We start from the raw sequence: 8,932 nt of genomic DNA, 5'->3' as shown, positions 1-8,932 counted from the left end.
GATTGGTTGTGAATTTGATTGAATATTGATGGCATTCTATGTTAATTTGTAGCTAACATAGACCCAGATTCCTTGAGAGGGAAGGGAAAAGCTAAAGTCGTCAACGAATAGCTCGGAGTTTTTGTTTTGTATTTTTACAATTCTAATTGCTTAAATTGTCGCATAATTTCATTTTATAACTGGTAAGATATCGAGGTAAGTTGGGATTGGTTAGATGAATTGTATTGGCATGAGAATGTTTATTTTCGAAATGAAGGACTAAACTAAAAATAGTCTAAACTGATAAAAATATGAAATTGAATGTAAATTGGATTGATTCATGTTATCATATGAATGAAATGATTATTTGTTTTATAAATTGAATATGATATTTTGTGAATTGATTATAATAAAAATTTGAATTGTTATTACCCTATTAACTATTCGGGCAGAGTCAAGTATAATTGGCATGCTATAGGATAGATCAAGTACAAATTACTTCAACTAAGGGTCGATGAGTGCTGCACAAATTTATACTTCGGTTATATCAATGAGCATAGGGCGTAACTTTTTTTACTTAAAAATTGTCCGATGAGGCATTAGGTGTCAAATTGGTAAGTTGGTTGGATCCTTGTATTCGTTCGAGTCTGAGTCAGGTTAATAGGGACTTAAAATGAAAATTGTGATAATGATATTTAAAATGAATTACTATTGTGAAATATTATGTGAATCGAATTATACGCCCAGAAGATTGGTATGACCGTGAACAAATTCAATGATTTGATTCAGAATTTGATTGTTAAAGAGTTAACTCCCAACTTAACCCTTTTAAAGTAATGATTTAATCATATGGTATAGATGATGAAATTGTTAACATGATTTGCATATGTTAACTTAAATTGCATTGATCTTTGAATTTTTTTAAATACCATTGTGTTTATTACTCAGCATACAGTTTTATTTTTCCGTTGTAGGTTAGGTTAATACGAGATCCTGAGTACCGACATCAGCATCCAGACATAATATTGGACTCAACAATGTTGTTGTCTTTTATTAGTTAATTGGCATGTACCTAGTAGAGTCCTTTATATTTTGCCATGTTTGTGATGTTTGATTTAGAATTGGATAATGGCATGAATGATTAGTTCCTTGTTGATATAAGTATGTATCAACCATGTTTGGAATGCTTGGATAAATGAGTTAGTATGTTTAAAATGATGGAATTGAATGGTTGTATGTAGGTAAATGGTTTGAGAATTTATCAGTGTAACCTTCATAATCTAGTCATAACTTCTAGGCTGGGTGTGGGTTGTTACAACAAATATAATTGAATAAATTTATTCGAGTCAAATTTAAAAAATTAAACTGGCCCTATTGAAAACTTGTTTACAATATGACTAATTCCAAGTTAAATAACATAAATACCATAAGAATTTAAGAACTCATTTTAAAACAAAATAAGAGAAAAAAACCAAGATAATTAGAATGGTAAACTTGAATTGATGGTTTACTTGTTTAAGGCTACAAATTTATCATTCTGAAATTTTAAAAAATTAATTTAGCATTATTATATAATTTTCAAGATTTTTTAATATTTTATATAATATTTAAGTTTTTTTAAATTTATATATATATAATTTTGTGAAAAACATTTTATAAAAATTTTGAATTTTTGAAGATTATTTGAATTTTTTTACAGAGGCTTATTTGCACATTTTCAAAACTATCAGCAACCCAAGGGGTATTTACCTCAATTTGTTATTCAAGTTGTGAAATTCAACTAACTCAAACTCGAAAAAATGAATCACTTATTCGAGTTTATTCAAAAAAATCGATTAACTAGAAATTTAAAGAAATTTTCCATTCTTCAAATCAAATTGAGTTTTGCTCACCACTAACCAAAAGAATGTAGCTTCGATGAGTTGATTACTATGTTTTCTTTAAATGGGAATAAGATTGCTACTTTACCTTTAATTAACAAAATCCACAAATATAATCGAAAAATTTGTTAGAGTCGAATAAAAGAAATTAAACTGGTCATATTGAAATTTTGTTAACAATATGATTAAATTCTAAGTTAAAGAACATAAATACCATAAAAGTCTAAGAACTTTTTATAAAACAAAATAAGAGAAAAAAATAAAGATAAATCAAATGATAGACTTAAATGGATAGTTTACTTGTTTAAGGCTTCAAATTTATTGTTTTAGAATTTTTTTAAAAAAATAATAATAATTTAGCATTATTATATAATTTTCAATATTTTTAATAATTTTAATATGATATTTAATTGTTTTCATTTATATGTATTTATAAATTTTGGGGAAAACATTATAAATATTTTGAATTTTAGAAGATTATTTGAATTTTTTTTGGAAATTTTTTGAGAGGGACTAATTTGTACATTTTTCAAACTGCCAGGGACCTAATGATTACGTACATCAATTTATTATTCAAGTTGTGAAATTCAACTCAACTTGAAACTCGAAAAACTGAATCAAGTTGATTCAAAAAAAATCATTAACTTAAAATTCGAAGAAAATTTCTATTCTTCAAATCAAATTGAGTTTTGCTCTCCTCTAGCCAAAAGTATGTAGCTTATGATGAATTGATTACTTAGAAATCTAAAAATGGGGATAAGATAATTACTTTACCTCTAATTAATAGAATCCAAAAGTATAATCAAATAAATTTGTTTGAGTCAAATTAAAAAAAAAAACCAGTCATATAATCATCTTGTTGGCAAGGACTAAATTCCAAGTTAATTAATATAAATACCATATAAATTTAACAACTCTTTCGAAAACAAAATAAGAGTAAAAACCAAGATAATTAGAATGATAGACTTGAATTGATAGTTTACTTATTTAAGATTACATAATTGTACATTTTTTTAAACAATAATTTAGCATTATTACATAATTTTCAATATTTTTAATAATTTTTATTTAATTTATATATTTATAAAATTTTGAGAAATTTTTTTTGTAAATATTTTAAAATTTTGAAGATCAATTGAAACTATTTGCATATTTTCAAATTTTGAATATTTGCATCAATTTGTTATTTGAGTTATAAAATTTAATTCGACTTGAACTCGAAAAAATAAATTACTTATTCGAGTTGATTAAAAAAATTAATTAACTCAAATGTCGAAAAAAAAAATCATTCTTCAAATCAATTTGAGGTTTGTTCATCTCTAACTAAAAGTATATTGCTTTTAATGAATTAATTACTCAATTTTCTTAAAATGAAGATAAGATAATTACTTTACCTCTAATTCTCATTATTTGCCGTTTTCAGTAATCAGATAATTATCTCGTAATCTTCTATGCAACAGATAATGCAACGAGTGGGGAAGCAACTCTTTGCACCAACACCTGTATCTGTATTATCTCATATTGCGTCATGTTTGCATAGTTAACAATTTGGAGTGCAGAATTAAAATTATGTCAAAATAACTTTAATGGATTATTATTTGGTACGAAAATATTTTAAAATAGTGTTGAGAGATTACATTTGTACCTTGATATATATTTAAATTTAAAAAGAAAAATGAGATAAATGTCATCATCATCTTGAATTTTTTTTCATTGGGATTAGACTTGAAATTAATACTATATTTATATAATATTAGTAGCATGACTCAACCACGCACTAACTCAATTAAAAAATGATTTAAAAATTATTATTTATACAAAATAAATTATATTAATAAGAAGGTAAGATATTTTCACATAAAACATCATAATTTTAAATATTTAACTTTATATCATTTTAATCCAACTTTATTTAGCTGTTATATAATAAATATATATTTTGCTGTCAGAATGAGTGTGCTATTTTTTTTATTTCCAAATCATTCACAATATGTAATTGATAGTTGGTTTGCTGAGTAAATGAGACCAAAATCCTCACATCGGAATGGCATGACAATTCTTGTATTTATATTAAAGTTATCGTAATTAAGTGAAGATAGAACATCATGAAGTGCAAAGCCTCAACTAATTTAAGATCTAAACATAAGTGAGAATGATTGGAAACTCCTTTAATATAATTCCCTTCCAAGTCTCTGATTAAAGCTGCCACAATACAAACCACATTTAAACTACACTTTAATGGCTATCAAGAAGTCTGATCCCCTCATGATATTAGTGTTCCTGCACTGTATCAAAAAACATCAATATTTTGCCAACAAAACTGGAACCAAATATTCCACATATTGAAATCGTTTGATTTGAGGAGAGCTTTAATCAAATCGGAAACATTAGAGACAGCATTTCACATCATATAACTATCTCTTGTTGGAAATTGACAAATACAAGGAAAGGTAGTCAAACAACTTCTCATTAGCTTAGAATATATACACAAAAAAGAAAACAATAGGCGCATCATCTGGTTTTTGACATTTTGGATTTGTGAATTGAAATTTTGACAGAAAACATATGCATGCGTATATTGAGATTCCTTCACCTTATCACTCTCATAAAAAGGTCAACTCTCGATCATTACCTCTTACTTCCATACTTGTTCTAAATCAACTATTTTACCCTAAACCTTCACAATTCCTTGAAATTAAATTGTGTTATAAGACATGCTTGGATGTTTAAAATAACAACACCCCTCACGGGGTTTACATTTTTTTTTATTAAAACTGTTAGTATTTTGTTGTATATCTCATTAAAAGAAACATTCAGGTATTTATACATATGATCATTATTTATGATTTGACTTCACTGTTTTTAACTTAACCCCACTATTCATAGGATTGACATTCTAAGCAAGCCTCAGGCATGTTGGACATATGTATCGTTCCAAGCCGTATGCTGGAGTTTGTGGTCCCCTCCAAGTGAACTCCTTGGGTATATGCGAGCTAATATCGCCAGCTCCCTTCAACTCTTGTGAGTCGATACCGCGAGCTCTCCTAACGGTCCTATAGTTGTACGTCTCGTGTGCATCCATCTAGTGGGGTCTAGCCGGGTCGCGGGTCAACGACCCAAAGCTTATCTGGGTTTCAGGTAGGTGACTATTATTGTATGACAACAACGGTCAAATACACGCGACCACGATCCGTTCCTACACGTGGCAAAGCTGACATAAGATCACAATAGACGCTACGTATTCTGCAAGCTGTAATAAACGCGAAGTGGTGGCCCTAAGGAGCACCACTTTATAAACCTCCTTAGGCCCACTAGGGGGGACTAGATTTTCATATAGTAATAGTCACCGACCCGAGACCCAGATAAGCTTCGGGTCGCTGACTCGGCCAGACCCCACCAGATGAATACACACGAGATGTACAACGAGAAGACAATTAGGGGAGCTCACGGTAATTCGTGGGAATTGAAGGGAGCTTGCGGTATCGATTTGCAGGAATTGAAGGGAGCTCGTAGTATCAGCTCGTATATACCCAATGAGTTTACTTGGAGGGGATTGCAAACTCTAGCATACGACTTGGAACGATACACATGTCCAACATGCCCGAGGCCTGCTCAGAGTGTCAATCCTATGAATAGTAAGGTTAAGTCATGAATAGTGGAGTCAAATCATGAACAGTGATAATATGTATAAATAACCGAATATTTTTTTAATGAGATACACAACAAATTACTCAACAAAAACCAAATTAATTGACTAAATCGAAAAAATTATTTAAACAAATTAATTATCAATCAAAGTTTGTTCGCTTATCTAAAGAATATTTTTTAAAACAAATTTCATTTTTGGTTAATTCGATTCCGTTAAGTTTAATTATTTGAACTAACTATTTAATTGGAACTAGAAATTTCATCACACACGTATGCATGTGGAAACCATACATTTAGAATATAGAAATGTGTTTGAAAATAATATACAATAAATAATGAAACTATGGGTTGAAACTAATTAATAATAACAAATGAAATATGTACAATATTAAAATGAAAAAATTAGATTAAATTGTGAGTAAAATGAAAATTAAATACTTCTTTGTTCTTTTTTTTTTTTCATTTCAATATCATACCTATAAAACGAAAAGTTGCTTAGTTCAAATAAATAGTATAAAATAATATATTTATTAAAGTTTCATATAAAAACAAAAAATTGTTTGTTCAAATGATAAATAAAAAAGTTTTATTTACATGATGTCCTTGATTTAAATCTTATTATGGATAATTTATTTATTTATAAAAAGTTAAAAACACCCGCATAATCATATAATTAATTTAAAAATAAAATAATTTTTAATTAGTGACATGAACTCAGAAAAAATTTCTTAAACATACTCTTATAATATTTTAACTATATATTGTACGAATACCCTTGTACTATTTCTTTTCATTTGTTGTGTTGGACTTTTTTTTCTCACTTTTTAATTTGTTTAAATTTGACATTTACTTTTACATTTTGGTTTGCGTTTACATTCAGAATGATTTGAGGGCTTTTTACAGAAAATTATGGAGTTTAGACTTGACTGCTAAGCAAAAAATTACAATTTGAAAATTTTCTTGGAATTTTTTGCCCTCTCTAACTAATTTATATTACAAAAGATTAGCGACCATTGCATTATGTCCCAGATGTGGGGCGCTGTGGAGAGTTTAGAGCATGTATTTGGAGAGTGCCATGTATAAGTTGAAATATGGCAAATTTTAATAATTGTATGGCTAGTAACAGGTTTAAATGCAAATAGTAGGGAGTGGCTTACCTGATATTTCAAGAATTATTCAATTAACCACTATCGTTTTCTGTGTTGTGCGCTGTGGGTAATTTGGACAGAAAGGAATAAGTGTATGCATGAGGGAAAAAACATCTGGAACAGGCATTACTAATCTAATTCTCAGTCGTATTCGGGAATTATATGGGTTAGGGGTAAAGGTGACCAAAATACCGAAAAAAAGTCCTTTTTTTTTTCAAAATAACAGAAATAGGCCATTTTCTTTAGAAATGACGAAAACGGACTAACTTTTCTAAAACGCGTCCACCTGGTGCCGTTTTCAAGGGAAACCCAGAAAAACGGTTCTAGGTCAACGTGTTTTTTCCCCTGACCAGTAAAGCGCTTCCAGCTCAGCGCGCTAAGGAAAAATGCGTCCAAGTCAGCGCGTTCCCCCCTCCCTCCCCCCAATGGTCACTTCCAATAGCTATTTTAAATAGCCATTGCCCCCCCAATGGTCACCAAAGAAAATCTATTAAATTCGCCGCCTACTAATTTCTCACATTTCCCACATTTCTCTCTTAAATCTCTCAAATTTCTCAATCAACTTTAAAAAACTCTCAAATTCTCTATTAATTTTTTTACTAAAATTCTATTTTTATCTAAATTCTATTTTTTATTAATATTTTCAAGAAAGTTTTTTTATTAATTTTTTTTTGTGCTCTATATAATTTAGAAACGGCCGGGTCTCTAATTCGTCTTGATAACAAGAACATCTCCGTCAATCAATTGCAAATGGTAACAATAAATTTTAATTTTTTTATTTCATTGATATATTTTAACTAAACACTTTTTTTATAATTTTTACATAAATAGGTGAATGGTCGAATTTTACAATGTCATATACGTAATCTACCCGGTCCTCCATCACCATTGATCGAATCATACTTGAGGAAAGCCAGTTTTTGGTACGTGGCCCTTGTAGGCCAAGGGTGTAAGTTGGACCCGAAACTCATAAGCGCGTTGGTGGAGAGGTGGAGACCGGATACACACACATTTCATCTTCCATGCGGCGAATCTACTATTACTCTAGAGGACGTGCATTTACAGTTGGGGTTACTGGTGGACAAGTCAGTAGTCACTGGTTCTGTTCAGTCTACTAATTGGGGAGTCATATGTTTTAGATATTTTGGGTGCAATTCTAGAGACAATTTACAAAGGTCAGATAGAAATGGCTTGGATACGAAAAAAATTCGTGAAACTGGTTGAGGATTCGACTAAAGTTGAAAGAGAATAATACACTCAGGCATAAATCCTTCATATCATTGGGGGTATCCTAATGCCGGATAAGTCACAAAATCTCGTCCATCTAAGGTGGATGCTAAAACTTGTCGATTTTAGAACAGCGGGCGAACTCAGTTGGGGGTCTACCGTGTTGCCAACATTATACTAGGAGATGTGTCGGGCGACGCCACTAAGTAAAATCAAAATTGGTGTTTGCCTTTTACTATTAGAATCATGGGCTTGGTTTTAGTTTCCATTTTTACGTCATCGAGCGAACTACTCATATACATTCCCACTCGTAACAAGGTAAAATTTAGTAGATATTACCATGATTAAATTGATTTAAATTTAAATTATTATGCTAATAAGTTACTTAAATAGGTGGAACCATGCATCGAGTCACGTGGGCTTACCTACTGAGCTTTAAGATATACGACTTCTATTAGACCAACGATCGGAAGCTGAGGTATGTATTTATTTAATTTTGAACTATATATAAATAACATAGTCGATTTCATATTTAGTAGTATATATCTATCTAATGTTTTTATCACGTTAATATAGTTTGAATTGACATCATACGAGGATTTGGCAATTCAAGCAGTAATCCTCGAGGAATTCTTTGTGAATCCCAACGCTTGGAACGTTAAGGTCCCATTGGTAGTGTATGCTACCATCGAAATACACGAGACTTATAGAGTGTTGCGGCAGTTTAGATTTCGACAGCTGATTCCCATGGAACCTCAAGACCTTGATGATCTGCATCATATTGACTTACAATGGTCGGATGAGAATTGGTCGATATTCCACTCGCAAGTCAACATGTGGAATGATCGGTATGTTTTGCTATCTACTCGCGAACCTATTATCATTACGGAGTTAGCATGCGGTCTGGAGTACATGCCATGGTTTAAGATCCATGGCAAGCCATATTTGTACAGGGAAGAGGCAAGGAGTCGACATCCCCATAGGAGTAGGCCACGACGGCCCCCCTTTAAATCCAAGGGCTGGCGAGGCAGGCCCATCATCAACACCCAC

Source organism: Gossypium hirsutum, chromosome D10 (assembly GCF_007990345.1).
Source record: "Gossypium hirsutum isolate 1008001.06 chromosome D10, Gossypium_hirsutum_v2.1, whole genome shotgun sequence".
Taxonomy (NCBI): Eukaryota; Viridiplantae; Streptophyta; class Magnoliopsida; order Malvales; family Malvaceae; genus Gossypium; species Gossypium hirsutum.
This window is presented reverse-complemented; position numbering follows the sequence as displayed.